This window comes from Xiphophorus couchianus, chromosome 24, assembly GCF_001444195.1.
Source record: "Xiphophorus couchianus chromosome 24, X_couchianus-1.0, whole genome shotgun sequence".
NCBI lineage: Eukaryota > Metazoa > Chordata > Actinopteri > Cyprinodontiformes > Poeciliidae > Xiphophorus > Xiphophorus couchianus.
In genome coordinates this window covers 7,915,408-7,935,263 of record NC_040251.1, presented here as the reverse complement: position 1 = coordinate 7,935,263, position 19,856 = coordinate 7,915,408, and the positions used below count along the sequence as shown (strand labels likewise).

At 35.7% G+C, this 19,856-nt stretch overlaps 1 long non-coding RNA gene across 1 annotated transcript in view; it reads right to left on the bottom strand.

The window, feature by feature from the left end:
• The window catches only part of LOC114140330 (uncharacterized), a 38,312-nt gene that overhangs the window by 10,557 nt on the left and 7,899 nt on the right, over nt 1–19,856 (bottom strand). The window contains exon 3 of the long non-coding RNA XR_003594558.1: nt 12,211–12,400. This is a non-coding gene — a long non-coding RNA (uncharacterized LOC114140330). The remainder of the gene's footprint in view (nt 1–12,210; nt 12,401–19,856) is intronic.

The window sequence follows — 19,856 nt, the reverse complement described above, 5'->3', positions numbered from 1 at the left end:
AATATGGCTTTACCCTCCAGTGTAATGTGGACTGAAGTGATTTCTTGTTTTCCTGCCGTAAATCCTTTGAATATTATAAAAAAGTGTCATATATATGACAAAGCCTTCATGTACAAATGGTGATCTATGAAGATAACACCTATAAACTTTCAAATATTTCTCATTTTATGTTATTAAACCATCTATTTTACTTTGTTTCTAATTACAACTGCAAAATTTAACACTGAATACTTTCATTTATTTTCTGGAGCCTTTAGCAGCAGCAAAAAGGCAGAGTAAACACTGCCAGTTGATTACAAAGGGATATTAAACAGGCAACCATTCATGCTTATTCAGTAGGTCTGTATAAATTATGTAATTAACATCCACATTTTGGAAGTGTAGAAGAAACCATGAATGTATATCAGCCTATGTATGTATGTAGGAAAACATCTAGTCTCCAAAAAGGTTTGGACAGATAGAAGAGTCAAAGCTGAGCTTGATGATACGACTGTGAATTAATCTACAATCTCATTTAGTGAATACAAAGAAATAAGCAACAAAATGAAGGCTTGTGTTTGTTTTATCAGACTACGGATGCTGGGTTTTTTTACACCTTATTTTGAAGACAGCGTCACACAGGTTCAACCACCCGTCCTCACTAAGGTAGTGATTTATGTCGACTCCTGGCTCAGCCGCTCTCAGCTGAATTACTCTTAAGATAAAGTTTATTGGCAGAAATTTGTTAGCTAAGGTAAGAGGCTCTCTGGGAAGAATATTGGAAAATATGGGCTTAGTTCTATACAATTACAGTCATATTATGTATAAAATGTTAGTACACTAAACATAGTGGTCTGGTTAGTAGTTAACAATAGTAGACTTTGACCTGCTCGTCTTTATGGGTAGTGTACAGGGATTCCTTGTAAAGTTTGAAATTGGTCTGCCATGGTGACTGATGACTGCAAATTCTCTACAAATAAATCAGTTTTAATTGCATTGACCGCTTAGATGATGTTTTTTTTTAGGTTTTCTGAACTTGTTGAGTATTTTTTCTTTTCTGAGTTGACTTTAGCATGCCTTGGGACTGGAGAACACAGGAAAGAAAAATGACCGAGGGAATGATTGTTGCAGTCAAAGTGAGAATATCTACCTCTACTATTATAGTCTTATAATAAAAACCCAGCAAGTCTCATTTGTTTTTATTCATTACTCTCTTTTGTGGCAATAACAATCATCAAAACCAGCAGGCTATGAAATTTATAAGACCTAGCCAGGGTTTTTATTTTTTCTCCTCCCTATATTCATTTTATTTTATCTTATTTCACTTTGAAAGAGCAGAGAAAGGTAATGCTTTTCTCCTTTATAACCCCGGACAGATGAATGGATCCAGAGAGATCATTGCTGGCTCTCATATTCCTCCTCTCAGTTCACAGTGACCATTTTCGTTTTTGTTAGCTCTAACAAAAAATGATAGAGAAAGTGAAGGAGGGCCGTGTGTTTAGGGAATAACAGAGCACATTGGGATTGGGATCAAGGGTGTGGAATCACAGGGTTCTGTTGTGTCAGGATGAGGTACATTACTTCAGCTGTCTTATCAGCATCATGAGTTATATTTATCGTATCTTTAAAGGTCGTCTTATGGAACATTTTCCAGATGTTCCATAAGTAGCCAGCCTTTCATAACAAAACAAGCTTGCAGTCAAGTTTTACTTTTAGTTTCATGAGGTTTCATAAGGTTGGTAAAAAATCTGCATTGCATAGATCAAGTGAAGAGTAAATCATATGTTGCTGCAATATCAGAGTCACAGTGGCAGCATGAGAGTGAAGGCAGCTCTCACACAGAAGGATTTGATTTGTAAGTTAGAAAACTTTGTATTTCCAAATTAAATTTGAAACTTTGAAATCCATGTAGACTATTTGTCTTACATCTGTGGAAACTGTTGTTTGGAGGTGTGTTGATGAATGATTTACATCATCCATCTTTCAGATGCATTTTGGAAGAACTGAGAAGAACAGAAACTACCTGATGTTCTTTTAAAAGAGAAATCTGTGGCCATTCTTGCTGAACATAAACATTATGTTGTTCTCATCTGATCTCCCTCATCATCATCTGAAAAGCCGCAGGCAGGTCATCCAAGCACACATTTTATGTCTGAAGTCATGTTGTTGTGCAAAGTCAAGTTTTTTTATGTCCGTCTCAAATAACCGCAGGCATCCAAGGAAAAGACATTGGCATGATTTCATCATCTCTCTCTTAATGCTGGCAAGTTTTTGCACAAATTGGATAGATAGCAAGATGACATATAAATTTCACATACGCACCTTTGTGGGCATGAATGCCATAAAAACTGTGGTTTTCAAAGGATTTATCAAAGCTGCTGTGTTTCCAGGGTGGAATGAATACAGAACACCTCAATGACTTTAAAAACAAGAACTGAATGCACAAGTTTGATTGTGATTGTTTTACTTTCTTCTACACAGTGAAAAATTATACATACGGACTCGGTTATACACATAAGTGAGTGCAATCCACCCATTTATTGTCCTCTGTATATCCGAGATCAAGTAATGGAAATAAAGGGAATTCCAGACTTCTTGCTCTGCGGTGACTCTCCAGGTCATTCTGGGATGTGACCAGAATGACACGTCTAACCTGGCATTCCCAGATTAGAAGTGGGATATGTTGTTCTTTTCAGCATATTCTGGATTTGTCGCAGAGATCTCCTTGTAGAAAGGAGAGTTCTCCTAACCAGACACCATTTTCTCCATGACCTCCCAATGGGACAAGGAAACACCGAACAGGAACTCTTGGTGTTAATATCAGCCACTGCCAAAGGAAATAAATACATTTGTTGCTTTCCAAATGTCAGTCAATGGCGTGTTAAGCAAAATTTTTCCAAAGTATTTATTTTAAAGGTATGCTACAAAACCACCTGTGAATACCTGAATCTGGGAATACTGCACTGCATAGATGGGGTTCCACTGCACCTCTGGACCAGTGTTTGTGTTTTTGCATTGACTTCTGAAATCCATCCAGGTTCTGCTCCAGGATTGTTCCTGTTTAAAGGAAGTTCTCCTTTCCAATGCCACCTCATGCATGCTCAGTAAGAGAGATTGCTGCAATGTTAGCGACTTGATGCAGTCAGTGACGCCCTGTTACCACAGCGTCACTATGGAGACGGAGGGATTACTGCAGTCATTCCACTGACGCAGTCAGCTTAGCTTCCTTAGATAGAAAACCCTTTACCTATTGGCCTAATAAACCAAACATAACCGCATTGCTTTTTAAGTAGGATCAACTTGAAATTTATGTAACTGACTTTGATTCTATTAAATTGACTATATGTCTCTCAATTCAAACTGGATTTGTTCGTGTTGTAATGTGCATTGCATTTATATTAATAAACTGAAATGAACTCAGCTGCAGTTCCTAAACCAGGAATGCAGACAGAACTCCAGCTCTGGCTGTGGAAGAACAGGAGCCCGCTAAAAAAAAAGACAACAACTGAACTTTGAATTATTCTAGTGAAGTCAATTAATCCAACATGCAAGTTTAACAGGAAGTGTTAACTACAGACAGAAAGCTCCCAGCTGGCATTTGAACTCACATAGTGTAGCAGCAGTTCACGTCTCACCTATCGATCAATAGTCTTTACCTATTTAGATACAGAGAAATCCCTGACTACGGAAGCCTGGTCAGAATTAAAAATATCTCAAATTGAATTTAAAGCCAATGTGACATCACCTGGTCAGGTGACCTACTAAACAAAATCATGTTTATGCATCTGGCAGATGACCAACAATAGCATTTGACAAAATCCAATGTCTGTCACTGATTTCACAATTGTTGACTGTATGTTGTTTTTATGACTTCTTATTTTTGTGTTTTTATGATGTAAAACATTTTGAATCGTCTTGTTGTTGCTGAAATCTGCTATACAAATAAACTTGATTGATTGACATATTGATTAAGCTACTAAGACCACCAGTCAGATAAGACAGATACTTTTTTTCAGAAGGAACACAGCGCAGCCTCCATGTTCATGCACACTCATCCATTTTTCCTCATTAAGTCAAATGAGAACCGTGCAGACTGAATGCTGAGGCGCTTGGAAATCAGCGCCTCAGCATTATGACAAATGGCTGAGCTGCATACACAGTTTCACCACACCGTTCCTGAGAACCCCTTCTCCGTCACCCCTGGTAAAACACACAATGATTTCTAACGGGGTTTTCTGTTCGCCTGGTCAAACAGATATGAGACTCAGCATGGAGCAGTAAGACCGGATTTACAAAGAAGGCGACTGCCAGAAGACATTTTGCCTTTATCTTTTCAAGGCTGACTGATAAAAGCTTCACATGCTCTGGGTCGTCTTCGTGCTGATATATTGCCAATGTTCGGAGTCATTTCTTACCCTAAAGTAAACTGAATTTGTTAAGATAGCTAATTAATACCATTGGTTATTGCATTGCTATGAGTTATTGATCACCTTTAATTTATAGTCATAGTTGCTTCAGCAGATATTTTTCCCCGAGTGATGACTTCCAGACTTACAGCCAAAACATCAAGGTTTTAGTCTTCTGGTTTTATCGTACTGGAGTCTCTGCTTTCATCCTCAAGGGAAAATAAATAATTCAAGACGTTGTGCCTGTGCGCTGAATCATTTGAAGTCACCCCATGACCTAAATTCAATTGAAGCAACCCATTTATCTTCAAACATTCAGTCTTCAGGTATGTTATGTGGCATCTTGCCATGTTTGCCTGACTTCTCTCATCTTTCACAGATGTTTACACTTGCTGTGTTTCCTAATTACTGAATATAAACCTGAACTCTGCATGCTTATCAGCATCATAAAACACATTAATTTTTCCACCAGGCAAAATGTTTCTCTGGTTTGAATTAAGGACATTTTTCTGACAGTCTTTCCACTGGTAGCACCTGTTTGCTAAGAGAGCTACAAAGCTCAAACTAATCTTAATGTGAAACAAAACAACTCCAGGTTCTTTAGTTTTCATTTAATTATTATATAACAAACCATTATTCTGGAGGGTTCTCTTCAAATTAAAGAAAGAGAAAATAACTTTCGCACTTGCTTGGTGATTCCATTGTAGTCCAAAGGACCTCCATTATTTAGAAAATGGAGTATATACTGAGGCAGAAACTGTTTGACTTTCTGTGTGTGTTGGTGAAACATCATGATGTTTCCTTCATTCAGATTTTGCTGTGGCCACCTCATAGAAACACATTGCTAACTTTAGTACTGTTCCCTCAGGAACACACAGGGAATTTCATCCTGAATATCCCAATTTCCAATTCAATGAAGGACCCTTACCTACATGGCTCACAGATATCATCCGTCTTTGGCTCCTGGCACATAGAATCCATTATTCCAAGCAGGGAACGGCTTGGATATAAGGATAAAGGTGCACTTATGTAAATTTCTGGGAGACAAACAGAGGTAACATAATTTTATGGCTGTAGCCAGAATGCTGCATATATCTGTTAGGGTATTTGGAAAGGATTCACAATACATCAGAAATGTTTACATTGACCATATATTTGTGCAAATTGGAATTATGAAAATAAATTATCTTAATGGACACATGCCAATTACAAAAAAACCCTCACGTTTTTCAATAAAACATTTTGGCGCTACGATGAGATGGTTTATCCACAGCCTTGAAATTAGTGAATTTCACAAAGCTGCCTAATTTCACATCACCCAAGTCATGTGATCAACAACCCGGATGTTGCTACTGGTGGAAAAGACGAAGACGACGACAGGAAGTAGTAGGTGGATGATGGCACGGCATGTTTTTTTAATGACATGAACAAAAGTATCCACGTCTGATTATAATTGCATTTCTGATTTAATCAAAACACTGCAATTATGAAATTGTGTTTTTTCAACATTAGCAGAATATCAACAACATTTTCGTCCACATTTCTCAATCAATAAATCAATCAAATTTTATGTGTATAGCACATTTCAGCAGCAAGGCATTTCAAAGTGCTTTACATCATATTAAACACAGAAACACAATGCAACATAGAATCAGCAATGAATATTTTAGTAATCAAGTAATCTATCGATTATCCTTACAATGAATCGAGTAATCGGATAAAAATTTTTATAAAATAAAATATTGGTAAATCTGGCATAACACCAGTGTTACTATCGGATATCAATATTCCGTATTCGTCAACAACTCAGAGGCGGAAGTGAGAGCTCCGCGCAACGCAAATAATGTTCCGGCCGGAACACGGTGCACTAAATAATAAAACATTAATTAACGAAGCTTCGAGGCAGGTAAATTTTCCTTGAAGAATTTTAATAATCGAGGTACTCGAACCATTTGAGGAATCGTTTCAGTCCTAATATTGAGAAACTAAAATACTTGGGAAACATGCTAGTTGACACATTATTGGCTGGGATTTGCAAAACAGCCAATCCAAGAGCACCAATCATTTTTCTTTGTGCTGATTGACTGAACACATAGAGTGGAGATAGGGAAGAATGTAGACATTAGCTTCTGGGCTACGCTAAGACAGTTTCCAATGTGTGAATTAGCAAATATTAAAGTAAAGTTGATGTATGAACTATTAACATAGGTAAAAATCAGTGCACTTTCGTAAAAGGGTAGCAGTACTTGTCATTATTTAGCCATTAGCAACCAATTTTTATTATTTGCTGAACTCAATGCAAATTTCAGCTTTGTATCCATTTTGCCACGGCAGAGTTTCCTGGAGTAGAGCGCAAAATAGGGCCAGTTTTGAAAACAAAATGAAATATTTTTAATATTTAAGTATTAGTTGACAATATTATGCATCTGTCTCTTGCTTCAGCCAGCATGACCTCCAGCAGTGAGATAGAAAAGAGACGAAACACGAAGGAACAGAAAGTTGAGATGACGGTTTGTGCTCCAGAGAGGAGCGTGGGGCTTGAACTGCGTGTGCCATGCAACTGCATCAGCAGACAAGCAAACAAGAGAGCAGTGGTAAGAAATGACATTGGTATTTGCAAAGAATACTTAATGTTGCTGAGGCCATGTCTACAATGTACATAGCATTAAACATGCATGGAAAACATATGTCTCACTGCTGATGTTGAGCCAGTGCTAAAGGTGTAAAAACAATCTTAAAATGTTAAAGATTTATTACCAGCCATCAACAGACCTGCAGAGATTACCTACAGGGGCTAATATAAGGTTTAGGACTATATATGGAGAAATATGAACAGTAACAGACCACTTCTGGACGCTAAATAAGAATAATCATAATGCAGAATCCAAAATGCTTGTTTGTTCACCAATCACTATGAGTTGATAATATAAAGGCTCTGATAATTCCTGCTCACTTTTTCTCCTCTTCAAATGGTAAATAAATTGCAAATATAAAGCCGTTAAAAAAAAAAAAAACAGATATGGTGCAATTAAGCTGTAGCCATAAAGACTTGCTCCTTTCTTCTGTCTCCAAGCAACCAGTCGTCTAGCCTGGGTTTGACTGAAGGTATGTGCCCTTCTCCCCGACTCCAAGAAAGCCTCTAAAGGTGAGCACAGCATTACATTTTCTATGTCCAGGGGAACTGACAGCACAATAACGCAACTGTTTTTAAAACAAGCCATTTATCCTCTTTTTGTACAGTACAAGTCACCATTCAGATGGGAATATTTTTATCCTCTACACATTCCATCTAACCTCTTCTGGTTATTTATGGTCTATTGCACATTTTCAAACTGTAAATAAACCACCCTGCTTTGTATCCAGAGTTTCTGAATTATTTCTGCATGAAGATCAAGAAGTTAAACACTGACAGGACAAGGAAATAAGTCTATAATAGTATAATTATTGCTCAATATGAATATTAAATTTGGCTACATTAAAATATGTACTTAAGCTGAAAACAATAGTAGAAACAACCTAAAAAAAATAGAAATTTGATTCCAAATTTCTGGGTCTCAGTTTCTGCCACCAATCTGATATTTCATTATTTTCAGCTATTCACGTGTCAACATTTAGCCCAACATTAGGAAGCTTGTTTATATATATATATATATATATATACATAATCCTGGAGTAAAACAATAGTTTCCAAAAGAAGATATGTTTGGATTCAACTGTTATGAATTCTGAGCAAAATTTTAAGATGTGGTTAAGAAAAAAAAAAAACAGAAACCGTGAAGGTGTTTTTCCATCTACTGGTTTAGAGTAAATCAACCAGGCTATGCAGATCTAATTTCATCAGATGTTGACGTTGCATACAGCTGTGACAAACAGGAAGTAGAGGTTGCTACCTAACATGGACTGCACATCTCAGAGAGGTTTTGAAAATGCATTGCTGTCGGGTAAGTTGTAATTGTTCTGTCACGTCAACCTGTATTGGCAACGCAACACGCTGTCTGGAGACGTGGAGAAACAAATGACATTCAAATGCATGTTGGCAGCAAAAAAAGCTGATCTATCATGTGAGCGTCTGACATATTTCCATTAAAAAGTTTTTTTAATCAAGAAAAACAATCCGTCTCTTTCTTATTACACATCCTCGTTCATCGTCCTTGTTTTTAAGGAAAAAACATAATTTAAAACCTTTTTTGTTGTGAGAAAACTGCTTCTAAAATTATTTTCAAAATAAAGGTTAATAACACTATCTAACTCTCTTTCAACAATTAAAGGTTTAATTGTTGTAAAATGTACTGACTGACCAAAAACAAAAAGTCAGCATCTTGATTTATCAAAATATTTAACCCTTTTTGATGCAATGAGTAGCTTCCCATTTCTTAAACAGCTGTATTGAAAAACATCTCACGTCCATGGAAGAGATCTTAGTCTGCTTCAAAAAGGTCAGATCACTGGCCTGAATCAAGCTGAGAAAACATCTGGAGATGCAGAAACAGATAAAATCTGGTTGAGAACTGTCCAACACATTATGACAAACTGGAAGGATAGTGGGAAACTATCGTCTTCCACGGCGAAAAGTGGTAAAAAAAGCCCTGAATGACCATGATCAGTGAAACATTTAGTGACATCAAATCGAAGAAAGCAGTTTAATCGTTGCTTCAGGGCTGTTTAATAGTGAAAGTAAGAGCATTTAATCACTCACAGTGCAAAGAGAATGTAAAGGATTGGAACTGAACAGCTGAGAAAATAGTTCAATTTGTAAGCGATCATAAAGTTTGGACTCTGGAGCGATGGAAGAAGGTCATGTGATCTGATGAGTCCAGGTTTACTCTCGTCCAGAGTAATGGAATGATGTATATTTTTACAGACTGGCTCATAATCATATGGAACATGTAGTAGCCTCAATGTTCCTTGCAATGTCCAAAAAAAATGTAAATCCAGAGAACATAGAGTTTATCTCACGCATCTATAATTTACTAGGCAAGTAGCTGGTAAGATTTGTACAGCATATTGGTGTTATGTTCACACAGAACATAATGTTTTTAATGCAGCTTTAATTGGTTATATAGCTTTTATGAATTGCAAACGGTTTATAAAACAAACAAAGACAAAACCTAAGTTTGTGGGCTCAGCTTTTGAGCCCACAAGCTCAAAAGCTGCAGAGTCTGTAGTTTATTCCACCGACTCTGCAGCAGAACAACCAGCAGCTTGGTATTTATAGAACAGGCTTTTACTCCCGTTCTACATCATCCTGAAGATAATTAGTCTTAGAGAGGCAGAGAGGCGGCTTTGATAAACATGAAACAAAGAACAGTTGTATGATGAATGACCTGTCATGTAAGAAAATGTCTTTTCGAGGCGTTTGGGGAGGAACAAAAGCTTAAGTAGACAAGAACTATGACAAAGCTGTAGAGATGGAAGCAAATTGTAAAGAAAAACACGACTCAAGGGCGCTGAACACTGTCACACCTTGCTTACAAACAAGACTTAGATGAATAAATACGTACATTTTCTGATAACATCTAAAATGTACTTATGCTAGACTTCCATATAGTTTCAGAAAAAGCTGTAATGAGGGTTTATGTGAAAGTACATGACTTACTGAAGCCGAGTTCAGTTAGAGGTGACTTCAGTCACATAGAAGCTTTAATTGCAAATGGCTCCACCTTCTTTGTCATAAAATATGACCTGGTAATCATTAGCAGGGCCCCATCTAACGGTAGCAATGGCTGGTAGGTCAAAGGTCAATGAGTCTCTTGTGTATTTGAGGTCAAACTAATGTACAGGTTTAAAGAATCAGTGAGATGCTGAAATCAATACAAGGCATCATTTGGGCAATGAATAATGTAAAGTTTTCTTTAAAACTGTTGCACTGATAAATTATGGAGCCCCCTAGAGGACATGGGGAATTTTTTTCTTTTGCGTTACCTCACAAAAGTACTGAATTCCCTCGCAATAAATTAGCAAATACACCCTGGTCTATATAGTACACATGTGTCACAAATGTCAAATTAAAATTGCAAATATATACACATTTAAAGAGCCTCAGTGAAAACGTGTTTATATATTCTTAACTCTTTGGTGCAAATAAACACTGCATGTTTATGCCTGTTTATGTAATATTGAGATGGAACTGAACATGAAAACATTCCTTTATAACACAACACACACACAATCAAAACTGCCAGATGACTTTAATACCCCATGAAAACACTCAGAAACAGTCCAAATAGTTTGGATGTATTTTTTTCTTTCGTTCCTTCTTACAGAAAGTTTCTGTTCATATTTCGGAAGGGATGGAAAGAGATGAAACGCTCATGTTTGACCTGTTTGCTTTTGCACAAAGGTTTGTGGTGTATTTCTATCCAAAAGAAAAAGATATAAAACTTGAGATATCTCACAAACGAGATATTAACATAGATGGAAAAACCTTATGAAAATCATATAGCAGAAAGTACAGTGGCCATTGTAAGCAAAACTTCCAGTATTCAATCATGCCGCATGAACTGATTAGTACATTATTTCAATAGAAGTATTTCGAGGGAACACAAAAGAAAAAATATCCTCGATGTTCCGTAATAAGTAACTCTGTACAAACAGGTGTGTGCTTTTTATAGAACCCTAAGCAGCATTTAATAAGCATATAAAGAGCTGAATTAAAATTCATATAGTGGAAATAAGTGCCTCATGCGTAAAAATAAGAACTAAAGTAGACTGTCTTGTTGCCACGAACAGTTTTAATTTTTAAGGCAAAAATAAAATTGTTTTCCAGATATTACATATTTCTACCTTTTTTACCTTTCAAGGTAGTGAGGGCCTGGAGCTATAGATGCACAGAGTCTTGCACACATCGAGCTTAGAACTGTCACTTTGATGGACCTTGAGACCTTTCCTGTCATGAGAAACATTGTGAACCGTCTCTCCACAATGTCAAATATAATGTGGCTGACACATTTTAGGAAGGATACGCTGGGGATCCTGTGAAACTCCTAAAGCTGCTTATAGGGAGAATAAAGTTACTTTATTCAGTTAAATGTGCACCGCAGCATCAATATGGCTTCACCAGAGTCCTGCTACATCTTACTGTTTGGCTCATTCATTTGTCCTGTTTTCTATTTGAGCTTTATATAATGTTGTTGATTTAATTCTTTCATGCATGTTTGAGAAATCCTTAAATCTCCTGTGGCAACCGTTCAGGGGTGCCTAAACGCTTGGTCATACAAAGCACCACCTATATTTGCACAGCTCTTCCAGACTAGCGGCAGCAGCAATTAGCAAAGTCATCAGGCAGTGATCCTTTCGCCTCTCTTGTCCATATCTTTGTCTATGAATCTCTCATTGGCTCATATTTCTGTGTGACTACCATAAAAATTACATTCTGGTTTTATACAAATCCAAAACAAGAGATTCAAGGTCAAAAGTCCTCACAATTTTACAGCAGAATCTAAGATAAAATATAGCAGGTTTTGTCACAAAATGTGAATTTAAAATGAAAAATATTTGATAAGCAGCCTTTGTAAATCAAATATGTTATTTTTTCCACTTGATCTCTCCTTTCTGAACTCTAAAGACAAGAGAATAAATCCATTGAAAATACCAAGGTTGGAAATCACTTAACTTTTATTCTGGCTTACAAATATTTGCCCAATTTGATGATGATTCTACAGTGATTGAATAAAACTACTTCTACATCAAAAGCAATATCTCAATTATGTTAGTAGTTTTTGCCTATAATATCAAAATAAATCAAGTAAAAAAAAATCTCAGAACTTTCCAAACATTCCTGACTATTAAACTGCTAAATTTTGTGGAACGTTTGTGTCACACTTACTTCTTTGTCTCAATGGCTTTCTCACAGAATAGTTTTCCCAAAAGCTTTTTCAGGTCTCCTTCAAGCCTTCACCACCTGTGACATGAAACGGTCTTTCTTGTGGAGCTCCAGGTCCGTGGGGCTCACAGGAGGGGATTTCTCACTGGACACCAGGGTGTCCGTTTGTTGTTGCTACATGGCACTGCTCCACCTGAACAGAAATAAGTCAGGGCAAAAATAACTGGGTTTCATAGGTTGATGTGGGCAAAATCCCACATGAAGTTGGTGCTTTCAACCAAACCTCTAGAGTCACTGCTAACAATTCCTGAAAAATATGCATGAAGCATTTTTGCTATTTACAATTTAAGGTAATCAGTCTGTCTTGGATCTCAAGCTAATATGGTTTTTAGAGTTCCTGGAGCCATTTCTCTCAGCCACTTTTCAAAATGACAAATACAAGAGAACATGCCATTCAGGGAAGCTAAATGTGTGTTAATCTGCATAAGTCAAGGAAATTTCTACAAGAAAATATTTTTTGTATGAACTTGCTCATATCTAAAACCAGTAAAACATTTATAAAACACAAATAATAAACATGCAACCATCAAAAATAGGTTTGTATAAATGTGTGGGTTTAGATTGGACTATTTTGTGTTATTCCACTGAGTGTGTCCTAGAAATTGTCCAGAATTGTCAAAAGGTTATTATAAAATGTTCAAAACTTTTTCACTAAAGTATAAAAGCATATGAAAACATATCAAAAGTAATTTTCTGTAAGTTCTATTTTTTTTTACTCTTAACATGGTTATAGTTTCAACAGAATATTTCAGGTCACTCTCTACGTCTCATCAGGTCTCATCAGGCATCTCAGAAACTTTCTTTCTCCAATATATAAAAAAAAACTTTTATTTTTTTCCCCCTAATTATGTCAAATGCACATGTGTTAAAAACACTGGTGTTATTATCTTAGGAACTTTGTTTTTGTCTGTAACCTTGTTTGGCTGATAGACAGATAGATAAGCTGCATTTCCATTACTAAGGTGCGCAAAACTTTGTCTATGCTAAAAATAAAAAACACCATTTTGCAAATGTATTGTTTCCATTAAATGTGAAACACAATTAAAATCACACATGAATACGTTTGTTCACACAATAAGCTGTTTTTTTTATGTGAAGAAAGTGTTTCCATTGCAATTTTGCTAAATGTTATTGTATTAATGCTCAGGTTATCTTTCTTAGGACCAATTTTCTCATCACAATAAAATAAAATAACTAGTCAAAATATTTTTTTTTAAATCACTTTTCTTTTAGAGTCATATTTAAAAGAGAATTTGAATGCATTTAGTACTTAAGTGTCCTATTTCCAGAGGGCACATAATTCCAGTATGTGGAGCCATTAACAGTAAATCTCACTCTGTGATTAACTTTACATTATTATCATTATTATTATTACTACTAGGTTTCATCTGCAAGTCTGAGCAGTTGGAAGGACACTTCTCAGGTTAAAAAGTCTTGGTTGAATGTCGGGTCAAAGCCATCCATGGCTTCCCAGTAAAGGAACAAGGTTTTGAAATCAATGCCACATAAAACCATGATAGTGTGTTTCAAGGGAAGCGCAGGACTGATATGGTAATGTGTTTTTGTCCCGGTAAGAAGCCTGCTGCAGAACCTCTGATGAACAGCATTCAAGGGTACGATCGCTGACAAACAGCTGAGCGAAAAGCAATTTTACTGACAGTCAGTTGTGATGATTCCCACCATCACAACTGATTCAGTTTCTATGAGAAACATTACAGAATGAGCGACATGTGCATGTACTGCCTCCCAAACATGGCACATTGAATCTGAACTCGATGACTTTGCGAATGTGCAGTCAAACAGTATAATAAAATTAATAGCATTTCTCTTTTAAAGCGCAATCAGGAAAAGTAAAAACTATATTGAACTCACTTCCAATTACAAAACTAAAACTGATCAAAAACAAGTTACAAAGGAAAACAAGTCATCTGAGGCTAAAATAGTGTAAACATTCTTGTTTCATAAAGATTATGTTCAAAACCTAAAAGCTGAACCTTCAACTGTACCTCAAAAAATATTATCCAGAAAGTTCAAACTGTTAACAAGTAACCACTTAGAAAAACTAATTATCTTAATTAAGCTGCGTGTCATCAATCACTTCAACCATGAATATACTGATGTTAAAATTATTTTCACACAGGAAGCTCCTGATGGCCAAGCTTTCCAAAAGTAGAGATGTTACCATCAGCTCCCACTTCAATCAATTGATCAGTGATTACACTACAATCTGCACTTCCTGTCAAAAATAGTTTTTTATTTGCTGCTGCACAGCTTTATGTGTGCAGAGCATTGCAATAATCACTATTTCTAAATATCAGTGGTGTATGAACTGAAATTATAGGTGTTTTGTTTGTCTTCTGGCTTTTTCTCTGTACTAACTTTTTGTAGTGTGTGTATCGCAGAGTGTCCATATCATCCAAGAATGGTGAGCTAATAAAGAGAGGTAGATACCATGGAAGGGAAAAGAGCCTGGGGCAACAGCTTTATGTCAATAACAGTAAAAGTGTCATCACTTTTACAGAATCATATCTACAGCTACAAGGCAGAGTAAAGAGCTGTGGAGCGATGAAGCTCTACTTCTGTGAAAGAACAGGTTATGGAAGACGTTTTTCAGACACATGGGCCATAAATTCAAAATGTAATTTTTCACTTCACAGCATTATTCTACCCACACTGAAACAACCTGCATCCTTACTTTAAAAACAAGAAAAGTCATTTGCTACAGACACGTTTTTTAAGTACCACAACACTAAAGACAAACGACTCTGAATAAGACTTAAAAATCTAGTAATTTGGCACAAAACTCCAGTTTTTCTAAATCAGTCAGTGCTTGTTTTCTTTTTTAGAATACATCAGCAGCATAAGATATCTGAAAATACATGTTCAAACATGTATTTTCACACATTTTTACCCAAAATGGTCACAATTTGTCAGAATCTCAAACAATGAACTAGATTTTCATTTAAAAGAAGAATCCCAGCAGTTGAACCATATGAGGTTTTCATTGTTGTCTCTTTCGTGAGAGGAATTCATCAATCGATTTTCTCCTAGAGGACTAGAGTATTACACGCCTACCCACAGAAATTCAATCATTTTTCACAAGATCTTAATCTGCTGGGTCGCAGGGGGTCGGAGGCTGTTCCAGCTGTCGCAGGAGAATAGCAGGAGAAACCATAATGATGCTAAAATTAGCTGCAGAATTACCAGTTAACCCAGCGCCACGCTGCTCCTCCCCATGCCTCAGTGGGCTTCTTTAAGGGGAGTTGGAGTTTATGTTAATGTAGAAATATGGTGAATTTTATGTTATTGAATAAAAATAGGATACAACTAAAACGAGTAAAACAGATGTAACCAAAATCATAATAATACATAGAAGGTATCGGAGTTACATTATTTTATTCATTGTCATTAAACAATTTCAGAATTTTTCACTGTCAACAGAAAAAACTGTAAATAAATAAAATGCTACAAGACAATACAGATTTCAAAATAAAACAGGAACTAAAGTTGACAGTGAAAACATTAAGTTTGACTGAAATAAGATGAAAATATAAATAGATAAAAATACAGCCAACAAACATGGATTTTGACAAAATAAAAATTCTAAAATGATGGTACAATCATGTTACAAACAGAAAATATGTAATCTACATTAACAGAAAAAAAATTTAAGAATGAATTTTTTTTTATGCAGTTATTTTTACAAATAAAGTTTGTAAAATTACACTTGCAGCCACAGGCTGTATGTATTTTTAATTTTTTGCTTTTATGTTTGCCTGTTTTTTATGGGAGGTGGAAGTTTTCTGAGTGTTTTTTTGTTACTTATTATTTCAAATTGTGCTGCCTTTACTTATATTGTGTTTCTACCAAAAGACAACCTTGGACATCTCAGACTGTAATAATTTGGGGACTTGATCTTGTGTTTAGGACATTCAAGGTCCAGATGTCAAAGTAAAATTCTTAAGAACTCCAGGATGCAGATTTTTCCAGGATTTTATTAAGATTTTAATTTCTTGTTTTTCAGATCATTATGATTGTTGACAAAATATCCTAATAAACCTTTGAAAATACAAATTATTTTCCTGTTTAACAATAACTCTCATACAAATTTATGAACTACACAATATAAAAAGTGCTTTTGGTTTCATTCATCCCAAGCTACCAACAGTGACATCATTATCAGAACAAAAGGAAATGTGTTGTTCAGAGGCTGTTTATCGCAGTAGACATTATGCAGATTAGTCACTTTTTTCATATTAACAAGTGTTCTGTGAAACACTTTGTTTAAACCCTGCAAGAGAGAAATTAGATTTTTTTTTTGGTATTTACAATCTAACTGGAACAAATGCAGAAAGGACAAAAGAAAATCAGAGACAGAAAACAATATGGAAGCTGCAGCCTGTGATGCATCATTCAACGGGATGGGAAAGCAGCGAGCCATCTCATGATAACATCTGACAGCAGCCTGGTGACATGCCCCAGGGATGGAAAGAGATGGAGAAGGGGTGTGAATCAAATACTAGCACAAGGAAGGAAACTGAAAATTGATTAGGAAAAAAATATATACAGAAAGCTTTGAGGGAAAAGAAATAGAGAAAATCTGTGAAGAGAAAAAAAGAGTTAAGAATTATCATTGAACCACCTGGCAAAAGGCTGATATTATCCTTTATGATTATAGGTGTATAAACTGGTATCTGTTATTCACTAGCAGCTGAATGATTAAACCCTGGAGAGAAAAACATTGCCATATTCTGAATCTTCCACATCAGATAACCATAGCGTGATAATCGGAGTACTGGAGTTCACCCATTTGTTTGTATCGTTTCCTTCAGTGGCTCTTGGTGCAGCGCCACCACAGGCAAGGAGTGAATTATGGGATATGGAGGGCCGTGAAGGATACACCGGACCCATCTTTCAAATGTGGGGAAAAGGAGGACGAATTTGGAGGCGTCTTAAAATTTGGACAGGCCTTGTCGCTGCGCTTTGACGTAATCGGCCTACAAATCCGTCCTTCGAAGGATTCAGACCCTGAATTAAGACACAGCTTGTAACTGGGATCAATAGAATAAACTGAATATGGAACTAAAACAATGTCCAAACATCAACCAGTTTAAAAATAAATACAAATCTAGGTTACTCACATTGTGCAGGCAACCTTAGCTGTATGTCAGGTTGTTATTACTAATTCTCGTAGTATTATCTGTACATTTTCTTGTTTTATGAGAGTTAGTTTGCAACCATCTTGGCTATGCAATATAATTTATTGTTGACTCTTTAGAAAAGTATATTGAACAGGCATATGAATATTGTGGTTTTAATTACACATTTTAGATAATTATTCAGTCAGTAAATGATATATTTAATTAAATTGTGATAAGGGTGTTCACTTTTTTCTACTCCTATTCAAGCAGAAAAGTAGTGGTAAACAAATTATCTTGATCTTGGCTGTTTTTCTCTGCCCTACTGATCACATGTTCTCTTGTTTTTTTAAAACTTGTTTGAAATAAATAAAAATAAATACAGTTGACTAGAGTATCAGCTGTGAAAACACCTCAACTGTGCTATAATTAAAAAACTGAGACCTTATATATATTCTGCAAAAACAAAATCTTACCAAGTCGTTTTGGTCTAGTTTCCAGTACACTTGAAATAAGAAATAACTTCCTTACAAATAACTTTTCAGCAAGAAATAGGTTTACGTCAGTAATTCCTTAATATTGATAAAAAATCTTCATCAATATGAAGATTTTTTATACTGATGAAAAATATTTATCAATATTAAGGTCGATTATTTCAATTATAATTATATTTTTCCCATGTTTTAGTGAACTAATCTGCCAATGGAACTATTACTTTCTCATCAATATTGATGAATTATTGACTTAAAATAAGCTTATATATCTTGATGAAAAGTTACTTATAAGTTAGATATATGCACTAGAAATTAGACCAAAAATACTTGGTAGGATTTTGTAATTTTGCAGTGAATTATACACCTACTGTTCAGTAACATTTAAATCTTTTAAAAATCTACCTTAAACTTCACACTTTATCCTGCAGTCACACTGTTTCCATTTTGTGCACAGATTACATCGCAGGGTTTTTAAAATCCGTTAAAACCTGATGGGTTATATCTGCTGACCTCGGCACAGTCCTCAACTTTTCTTTTTATTCGTGTGCTGGAAGAATTTCGAAGTAGTATAGATTTCACATCAGTAATGACTACAAGCCTGAATGCTCAGGACGAATACAGAATATATCATAAAAGCCACTTGTAATGTTTCTTTTATAGCCCTCAGGCAATGCTCCAAGGCAAGCTTCCCAGCAGTAACACCTAGATACTGTTTTATTCTCAAGTATCACATCATCCTCCTGTCCACTTGTACATCCATTCCACAGAAGGTCGTCTTTTATTCTTCTCTACTGTTCTTTTTACAGTGCTACATATAAAATGGACTTACTGTACGCCATAATGAGTGCCCTAAAGCAACGCTGAGCAATGCAGCAACACAGCAAGATTTCAATTTGTCAAAGTCTCTCCATCCTCCACATCATAAATAACAGTTTAAACTGATGGGGTTACTGGTGCAGAACTGTGATTCTGTCCTAAAGTCATTTGTTCATAATAAACCTGAAAGCTATTTATTCAAATAAAAAGCAGCAACAAGCTCTGTTTCCATTACAAACTTTGATATTCCGCTAATGATGATACAACATAATTTTGTAATCGCGCTGTTTCCATTAAATAAGAAATACAAATCACACATTAATATGTTTTCATATGTCATTATTCATTAAGAAACATGCCACGCCATTATCATCCAACTACTTCCTGTCTTCTTCTTTGTGGTTTCCACCAGTATTTATATCCGGTTGTTGATCATCGGACCTTTGTGATCGAGCTTTTAAAATGCAGTTTTGCAAAATAAACTAATTTTAATAAAACCACCTCAAAGAAAGTGCCAAAACGTTTTACATAATTAGCTAAATTTAAGACGTTTGTTTTGACAAATGCTGTGATACCAGAATTTGGGAATATTTACCTCTATTCATGGAGTCCTTAAAGAAAAAAAAAAGTTTTCTGAAAATTTTTAGTCACTACTGTAAAAGCCAACAGTAGCAGAAGTAGATCCATTTTACGTACAGAATAAAATTTGCTTGATTTAATAACTTGTTTGCAGATTGACTGACTGTAGGTGAAGATTTTTGCTTATGAAAGGCAAACGACTCCTTCGAAATTGAAGTGCAGAATAATATTGTGAAAGATCAACATAAAACTGAGTTAGGAAATGTATATCTAAGTACGAGACATACGAATATGATCTCTGATTAGATATTTGGGTCCAACTGGCAATTGAAACACTATACTAGATTATAAAATTAGTGTAAAACATCGATCAGTGGAAACAAGGCATGAGGTTATAAGTTGTAATCAGAAACAATCGCACTAATAGACACCACTAACGAGGAGATTGTTGTCACTAATGTCATTGATGGTGATGATGGTAACAAACCCCCAACAACATGTGCATTGATTCGGTCTCAAGGTCTGAGTTCCTGTGAGGCTGCACTGTAGATGTTATGATACT